At 41.7% G+C, this 9399-nt stretch overlaps 1 long non-coding RNA gene across 1 annotated transcript; it reads left to right on the forward strand.

The window, feature by feature from the left end:
* Positions 1–1273: 1273 nt before the first annotated feature.
* Positions 1274–8674, forward strand: LOC129471522 (uncharacterized). Its single transcript, XR_008653618.2, has 3 exons — positions 1274–1404; positions 1526–1677; positions 6429–8674. It is a non-coding gene; the product is annotated as an uncharacterized lncRNA (long non-coding RNA).
* The last annotated feature ends 725 nt before the right edge of the window (positions 8675–9399 follow it).

Raw genomic sequence — 9399 nt, forward strand, 5'->3', positions numbered from 1 at the left:
GAAGTGCTGTGCTTTAGATATGTATACACATAAACATCTCAATGCCTTAAAGAGCAGCATTGCTGCCCGCATGTCCCACCTCTAGCCCTAAGGCGGTTTTCCCCTATCTCAGTAGATGGAACATACAATCGGGTTTTATACCGAGACATTCCATTGCCCAGGGATGGGCAGGAGACAGATGCCTTCCTCTTGTCTCAACTGCAAAGAGGCGTTTCTTCCTCTTTTACTAATCCTCCCCAGCACAGACCCTTTACGGGTGTTGGGCTAGGGGGCGGTCAGGTCTTTCCCTTCCCACAAGGCCATATTTCAGACTGTCACATGGGGAGAAACCTTGGACAATATCTGGCTTTCCTAGGCAGAGGTCCTTGCGGCCTTCCGCAGTGTTTGTGTCCCTGGGTACTTGAGATTAGGGACTGGTGATGACTCTTAAGGAGCATGCTGCCTTCAAGCATCTGTTTAACAAAGCACATCTTGCACAGCCCTTAATCCATTTAACCCTGAGTTGACACAGCACATGTTTCAGGGAGCACAGCGTTGGGGGTAAGGTTACAGATTAACAGCATCTCAAGGCAGAAGAATTTCTCTTAGTACAGAACAAAATGGAGTCTCCTATGTCTACTTCTTTCTACACAGACACAGTAACAATCTGATCTCTCTTTCTTTTCCCCACAAGGATGGGGACAGAGGCAAAGGAACACTATCTTCTATTGTTAATGTTACCCAATTTTATATTTTAATCTGAAGGCTTAAAGATGGCCTGGAGAAACACAGTTCCCAGGGGTTTGCCAGATTGATCCTGATGTTGTTTTCCACTCCCATAAATGGAAATAACAGTTTTCAAAAAGAGAATAGTGCTGTGTGATCAGGAAACCAATATGCCATCTCCAGTCTGGCTACTCAATAGCTGCATGACTCTGGAAAGTACCTTAATTCTCCTGGCCTCAGGCTGTTTCTCCATATCATACAGAGAATTAAAGTAAAAATGTCTAAGAGCTCTTTTTGTTTTAAATGTGTTCTGTAATTATTTAATGTTAAAGCCATTAATTAATTAAAAACTGTTGATTGAGTCACCTACTATGTCCCCAACATGATGCTAAGTAATGAGACCACTGAAAAAAATTCCTCTGCACTCAAGAATCTCTGTTAAAGTAAACCAACAATCATGACGCAGGTTATTTCAAGCTAGGGTAGGGGTATGCCTGTGTTGCTAGGAGATTATAGAGGATTTCTACACTTGCATAGAAATGAGAACCTGGAGCAGAGTTCTGGTGTTATTGAGCAGCAAGAATGAGAGTAGAGGGGGAAGCAAAGGTGGCACATTGATTACAAAACACAGCTGAGGTCTTGATCACACTAGATGTCTCCAGTCAGTCGTGTAGAAATCTATGTGCTTCAGAACAGTCTGTAAGTAGAAATCTGTGTGCTTCCACAGTCTGTAAAGGGCGGGGATAGGGCATGGGGAGAAAGGCATAAGAGTCTACATGTTCCTCATTGGTAAAAATAATTCCATCCTTTACATTTACAGATTGGATGACCTGGCTCCAGGATCAGCGAAGTCAGAGCCCAGACCTCAGTTCACGGTGCTTCCTCAGACTCTGGGAATGCTGCAGGGAGCTGAACTTCAGGGGCCCAGTGAGTTCAGGCCCCAGGCACCAGGGTCTTTGCAGTCCCATCATAGTGAGTATGAAGGAGCCATGCTAGAGCACAGCCCTCATCTGGAAAGGGCTAAGAAGGGTGGTAGGGTTAAGAGTTGTGGTGATGATGGGGTAGGGGTTCTTCACTGAACAAGTGACCCAGAAAGCAGATAAAGCCCAGTGAATCTGGAGAGATGCAAAAACTAGGGCCAGAAAAGACTAAGGCAGAGTTGAAAAGGCTTCCCAGAGGAGATGTTGCTTGAATTGCAGCTGGGAAAAAAAAGGAGTTTCCAAGTCAACAAGCTGGGGGTGGGTGGGTGAGAGTTAGTGGGGATGATAATGAAGGGTTGGCAGCAGGCAATTTTCAGACAAAAGAATAATATTTGCAAAAGCACAGAGTGTGAAAGAAAATGATCAGTCCAGTGAACTGCAAGCACCGCCTGGCTGGGAAATCGTGGCACAAGAACAAAGAGAGGCTTCTTTACTCTGGACAGTCATTCCATCATTGCCAATTACCAATCAGAAATTGAACCTGCATGGGACAAAATGGAAAAGATTTTGTTATACACAAATGTCATGATAGAGAAATGACTAATCATCATCATTCATTTATTTATTCATTCATTTAATTTGATCGAACAAATATTTGTTTTATACTTACTGGGTGTCAAACATTTTATTGTACTCAAGATTTAAACCACAGGAAAGTCCTGTGCTCTATGTAAGCTGCATTCTTTAGATACTCTGACACAAGCATATTTTTAGTGACTGCTCTTCAATCTTCTTAATTTCCTCAGTTTACAGTTTTGATTACCAGGATGTGTACGTGTGTGTGGCTGGTTGGGTGTGGGTGTGTGTATTAATTCCCATGTTTTCCTAAATAGGGGTTCATTAATTCTTCATTCTATACTTAATTCTCTCATATGTGGCATCTGTGAAATGAGTGTGGCAATTTGTTAATTGAATATTGACTCTTGGAACATTTTAAGCACTGACAATTTTAGTCATAAACAGACGACTGCTCTTTTCTTGCCCCAGAGCAATTATAACATACATTCAATTGTTGTTACCTGTTTTTATAAAATGTGTGAAAGGATTTTTTTATTCACAACTTTGACTATCACCACTTGAGTTCATGTGAATGATATTTTAACACACCTTGAGTTTTTACCAAGCCATTCTGTACTGCTGGATTTAAACATCTTTGCATGAAGCAGAGTTGGCGTGCTATTATACATTGCAAACTTGTGCTTCTCTTGTTTTTCTGGCTCACTACCTCTAGCACTCCAATTCTGAAAATTCTTGGACTCCACCTGGTTCTACAATCCAGTGCCTTCATCATTACTCACTGTTCTTCACTCCCCTCAGGTCCTTTTTTCTGTCTTTACGGGGCTTAGAGGTCATGGTCCATTGTTGTAACACTTCCTTGTAGACACCTACAACTCCCTCCCAACACACACTTTCTTCCTGTAACTTACCTGAAAAAAATCCTCAATTCTGATTACTCCAGCTCTCTGTTTACTCTATGCCTGCACCTGTGCTATGGTTGGGGAAAAAAGCAAAATACAGCTATGCTGACAGATCTCAGTGTAAATTCATGACCAGTAATCTCTCACATGGGCCCATAGCACTGCCAAGGAAAGGTCACTACATTTTCAGAATCTCCTTCTTTCATTTCTCTAGGCGAGCGTTTAATATCTTCTCCTTTGACAAACTTTCAATATCTCCTCCTCCCTCCTCATTCTTGGCCAGTGGCTTTGGTTCCTATTTCCCTAAAAAAATAAAAATGATGGCCGGGCGCGGTGGCTCACGCTTGTAATCCCAGCACTTTGGGAGGCCGAGGCGGGCGGATCACGAGGTCAGGAGATCGAGACCACGGTGAAACCCCGTCTCTACTAAAAAAATACAAAAAATTAGCCGGGCGCGGTGGCGGGCGCCTGTAGTCCCAGCTACTCGGAGGCTGAGGCAGGAGAATGGCGTGAACCCGGGAGGCGGAGCTTGCAGTGAGCCGAGATTGCGCCACTGCACTCCAGCCCGGGCGACAGAGCGAGACTCTGTCTCAAAAAAAAATAAAAATAAAAATAAAAATGATAAGAAGAAAACTACATACTCCCAATCATATCTGCTACTGTACTTGTACCCATGATCCTATATACTCACATTCCTCCAGTTATTCAAGATATAAACTACCTGGACTCCTATCTGAGGACAGCCCTCCACTTACCACTGGATTCCATCCTCTTCATCTGTATTCAAGAATATCGCTACATAGCCTGGGCGCGGTGGCTCACACCTATAGTCCCAGCACTTTGGGAGGCCGAGGTGGGTGGATCACGAGGTCAGGAGATCGAGACCATCCTGGCTAACTTGGTGAAACCCCGTCTCTACTTAAAATACAAAAAATTAGCTGGGCGTGGTGGCAGGCACCTGTAGTCCCAGCTACTCAGGAGGCTGAGGCAGGAGAATGGCGTGGACCCGGGAGGCAGAGCTTGCAGTGAGCGGAGATCACGCCACTGCACTCCAGCCTGGGCGACAGGGCGAGACTCCGTCTCAAAAAAAAAAAAAAAAAAAAAAGAATATCGCTATAAAAAAAAAAAAATCACTACAGCCATTCTCTCCTCTCACTTCTGCATCATCAATTTTCACTCCCTCTACTTGTTTCTCATCAGCCTATAAAGGTGCTATATTTCTCCCACCTCAAAAGAAAAAGAAAAGAACCTTCTCTTGGTCTCACATTCTTCTCCCTCTCCCTCCACTATTTCTCTGCACCCATTAATTCTCATCCTCACCTCCCATTTATTCATGAACCCTCCAATGTTTTTGCTGGGGTTTTTTTGCCCCCAGTATCACCAAAACTGTTCTTGTCACGATTAACAATTTGTAAAATCCAGTGGTCAGTTCTCGATTCTTATTTTACTTGACTCATCAGCAGCATTAGGCAGAATTGGCCACATCTGCTTCATAAAATATGTTCTTTACTTGATACTTGGGACATCAAGTTCTCTTCCCACCTCACTGGCTCCTCCTTTTCAGTCTCTTTTGCTGATTTTCAAATCTTTCTGACCGCTAAATGTCACCGTGCTCAAGCTAAGTGCTTCTCTTCTGTATTTACATTCTCTCTCTTAGGTGACTTTAGCCTGGCCTGTAGCTTTAAGCATTATCTATATTCTGACAGTGTCTAAATTTCTGTCTCCAAATTGGAGATTTCACTGGATTTTTGGACTCCTATATCCAAGTCACACTAAACATTTTCATATGGATATCTGTTAGGCATCTCAAAATTAATATATTCACTATTCCTGTTCTCTTCCCCCATTCCACAAAAACCTGCTTCCTTCCACCCATTTTTCCCACTTTGGTAATTGCCAATAGATTTTTCCAGCTCCTCAAAGCAAAGACAGTGCAGTATTCATTACTTTTTAATTGAGATAAAATTCACATGCAACAAAATTCACTCTTTTTAAGTATATAATTCAGTGGGTTTTGTGCAACCATCACCACTATCTGATTGCAGAAGATTTTCATCAACCCGAAAAGAATCTTTGGTTCAGTCATTCTTTTTTCTTGCTGTTTGTTTGCTCTAGTTTCTTTTCTTAGGAAAATACAAATTAAAACCACAATGAAATATTACTACATACCTATCAGAATAGCTAAAATAAAAAATAGTGATAACACCAAATGCTGGCAAGAATGTGAAGAAAGTGGATCATTCATACATTGCTGGTGCACATGCAAAATGATACAGCCACTCTGGAAATAGAGACGTAGTTTGGTAGTTTTGTTTTTATTTTTCATTTAAGTCATTCTTGACTCCTCTTTCTCACATATTGCACTTTGAATTTATCAGCAAATTCTGCTAGCTTTACACTCCAAACATATCCAGAGCCTAAGTACTTTCTGTCACTTACACTGTTATTAAAATTGGGATGTTCCAGGATTACAAAAACAGTGCCCTAACTGGGCTCCTTGATTCTCACCCTTGTCTCCCTCTCAACAAAATAGCTGTAAAGAGCCTTTTAAAAATCGAAGTTAGATTGGCTGGGCGCAGTGACTCACACCTGTAATCCTAGCACATTGGGAGGCTGAGGTGGGCAGATCACCTGAGGTCAGGAGTTTGAGACCAGCCTGGCCAACATGATGAAACCCCATCTCTGCTAAAAATATAAAATTATCCAGGCATGGTGGCGGGTGCCTGTAATCCCATCTATTCGGAAGGCTGAGGTGAGAGGATTGCATGAACCCAGGAGGCAGAGGTTTCACTGAGCCAAGATCATGCCATTGCACTCCAGCCTGGGCAACAAGAGTCAGACTCAAAAAAAAAAATCTAAGTTGAATGTCTCAATACGCTTTTCAAAATTCTTTCATGGTTTTCCTTCCCTTTAGGGTAAAATCTAACCTTTACACAGTTTCCTTCAAGGCCCTGCATGATCTGGTTCTGTTAGTTCTCTGACCTCTCTCTTCTACCTCTCTCCTGCTTGCTTAGTGGGCTCCAGCCAGAGCAACCTCCTTGCTGCTCTTCAAACATGCCAAGCACACCCGCAGCTCAGCCTCTCTCTCATCAGGTACCCAAGAGACTGCCTACCTCGCTTCCTCCACGTCTCTGCTCAAATGTCACCTTATCCATGAGTCCTTTCCTGAAATTCGTACATTAAATAATATTCACCAGCATTCCCAATCCTCCTGGCTTGTTTTAGTTTTTGTTCCCCTCATAGCATGTATTTCCATTTGACATAACACCAATATACTTGCTTATGTCCTTTTCTTTTTTTTTTTTTTTTTTTTTTTTTGAGATAGAGTCTTGTTCTGTCGCCCAGGCTGGCGTACAGTGGTGTGATCTCGGCTCACTGCAACATCTGCCTCCCAGGTTCAAGCGATTCTCCCACCTCAGCCTCCTGAATAGTTGGGATTACAGGCACCCACCACCATGCCCAGATAATATTTGTATTTTTAGTAGAGGTGGGGTTTCACCATGTTCGCCAGGCTGGCCTCAAACTCCTGACCTGAGATGATCCACCTGCCTCGGCCTCCCAAAGATCTGGGATTACAGGCGTGAGCCACCATGCCCGGCCTATACTTGTTCTCTGACTTCTCCCAACTAGTATGTAAACTTCAAGCTGACAAGGAATTTGTCTTAAAACAGTACCTGGCATGTAAGAAACACTCAATTAATATTCATTCACTGAATGAAAGAAGAAAGGAAAGAGCATATGACCAGAACAACAACAACAACAAAAAGATACGATAAGCAAGACAATCTACGTTTGTAACAGAAGAACTGAATCTGGGGGTGCTTGTTAAGAATTGTGAGCAAGCTTAAATTTTTCCCAGAAAAAAAGAGGTTTAAATAGTACAAGAAAATGAATATGACAGATTGCATCTTGTAATAAGGAAGTTCTAAAGAGAGAGAGTGTTTCATGTCTGAAAATGTCTAGCTAATAGCATCATGGGCATAATAGTGGATCTTCATCTAAGTTTATTCAGTCTTTACCCAACTTGTCCTGGATGGCCAAGAGACTAGCAAAGTTTGGATGCAGGTGGAACATACTCTGACTCAGGGATACTTATTTCATGATTAGACAGTAGTATCCTGATTGCTGTCCATCCTTTCTCCCCATGCACGTGATTCAGCCCTTAGGGTGATCTCTGGATACCCATCACTTGGGTTGCTGGGCACTCCTGTGTAAAGAGAACCAGCCCTGAGAAAAGAGAAATTTCATTCAGCAGTCTACACCTTAATAGATGAGAGTAGTAGTAGCAACAGGAGAAATCTATTTTACAGATTAAAATCAGAAGAAAGGAGAAATTTCTGCTAAGAGAGGGGAGAACAGTAGACTGGCTATCAACAAGATAAACTGTAGAAAAGCGATCACTAGCATATGAACCATTCCCCAAGGCACTGTAGGTCAAAACAGATGCGCGTGTTGGAAGATCTAGGAACCTGCAGATGAATCCTCTAGAACAAGAAAACAACATTAATAAGAGTTTATATTTATTGAACTTTTTGTTAAGTGGTTACCTAAACCTTTTATGCATATTGACGCGTTTAATTCTCACCATAACCTTACCGAGTAGGCATCATTAGTATCTGAAAGACAGCAAGATTAAGTAATCTGCTCAAGGCCACATAATTAGGAAATGAAGGGGTCTTGAGATGAACCCAAACAGTCTGGCTTTGGAGCTTATCATCAGTTTTTTAAAACAAAACAAAACAAAAACCCTGTCAAGATATAGTCTATACGCTATAAAATGCATTTTGAAGTGTATAATTTAATTATTTTTAGCATATTTGTGAAGTTGTGTGACCATCACTACAATTTTAGAACATTTTCATCACTCCAAAATAAGCTCCATACCCATTGTCAACCCATTTTTCTTCAGCTCCCCAAACCCAAGAAACAACTAATCTACTTTCTATCTCTATTGAATTACCTCTTCTGAACCTTTCAGATGAATGGAATTACACAATATGTGGTCTTTGATTCATCCATGTTGTAGCATGTATCAGCATTCCATTTCTTTTTTATCAAATAATATTTGGTCGTCTGGATGCACCACATTTTATTTACCCATTAATCAGTTGAAGAACATTTGCATTGTTTTCACCTTTTCCTGTTATAAATAATGCTTCTGTGAACATTCATGTACAGGCTTTCATTGCTTTTGGGTATATAACTAGGAATGGAATTGCTAGGTCATACAGTAACTTGGTATTTAACCTCTTGAGGAACACATGGTCTTAATCACTACACAGGATATTTCACACAGCGGATACGAAGTCACAACTGTCTCTCAAGATTTTGGGGTTATTATTGCCTCTTACATTCTAAGAGCGTTGTGTTTTTCTTCTTTTGAAATTCAACATACTGTTATTTCAGCATAAAATGGAACTTGGCTAATTTGAAGCTTGAGATGAACACATTTTAATGAATCTATGATATGTGCCAAGGACTATTATAAGATCTATGATGGATACAGGGAAAAAAATATATTTCTATGAACAGTCTCTATAGCTTTAATAAACCTTCATTGAGCATCCACCAAGTGCCACTCACCATTAATCCCTCTTTGGCCAGGCATGGTCATGTAAGTCTGTAGTCTCAGCTATTCAGGAAGCTGAAGCAGGAGGATTAGTTGAGCCCAGGAGTTTCAGGCTACAGTGGACTATGATCATGCTTGTAAATGGCCTCTACACTCCAGTGTGGGCAACATAACGAGATCCTGTCTCTAAAAAACAAATCAAGACAAAACAAAATGCCAAATCACAAACGCTGTCTACTTGTAACTTAAAATCTTCTGGAGAAGACAAATACATGTCAATGCGAACTTTTATAAGAACAACTAAGTATAAATATGTGTTGTTTTGAAATCCTATAATAGGAACATGAACTCAGGGAAGTCAGAAAAGGCTTCCTTGAGAAAAAAACACTTAAGTGAAGATCTGAAGGGCTGAAAGACTTAACTGGTGAAATGCAGGAGGGGAGAGGGTCACTGGCAATTAAAACAGCCTGTGCCAAGGCATTGATGCAGGAAGGAACCATGTTAGCATGAAGTCTCCAAAGAAGAGAGAGAGAGAGAGAGCTCAGGGAGCAGAGGATGCTGGGAATGAGAGGTGAAGGGGCCAGACCATGCAGAAACTTATAGGCCAATTTAAGAAGTTTGTGGCCAGGCGCGGTGGCTCACGCCTGTAATCCCAGCACTTTGGGAGGCCGAGGTGGGCAGACCACCTGAGGTTAGGAGTTTGAGACCAGCCTAGCCAAACTCCTAG

Source organism: Symphalangus syndactylus, chromosome 21 (genome assembly GCF_028878055.3).
Source record: "Symphalangus syndactylus isolate Jambi chromosome 21, NHGRI_mSymSyn1-v2.1_pri, whole genome shotgun sequence".
NCBI classification, from domain to species: domain Eukaryota; kingdom Metazoa; phylum Chordata; class Mammalia; order Primates; family Hylobatidae; genus Symphalangus; species Symphalangus syndactylus.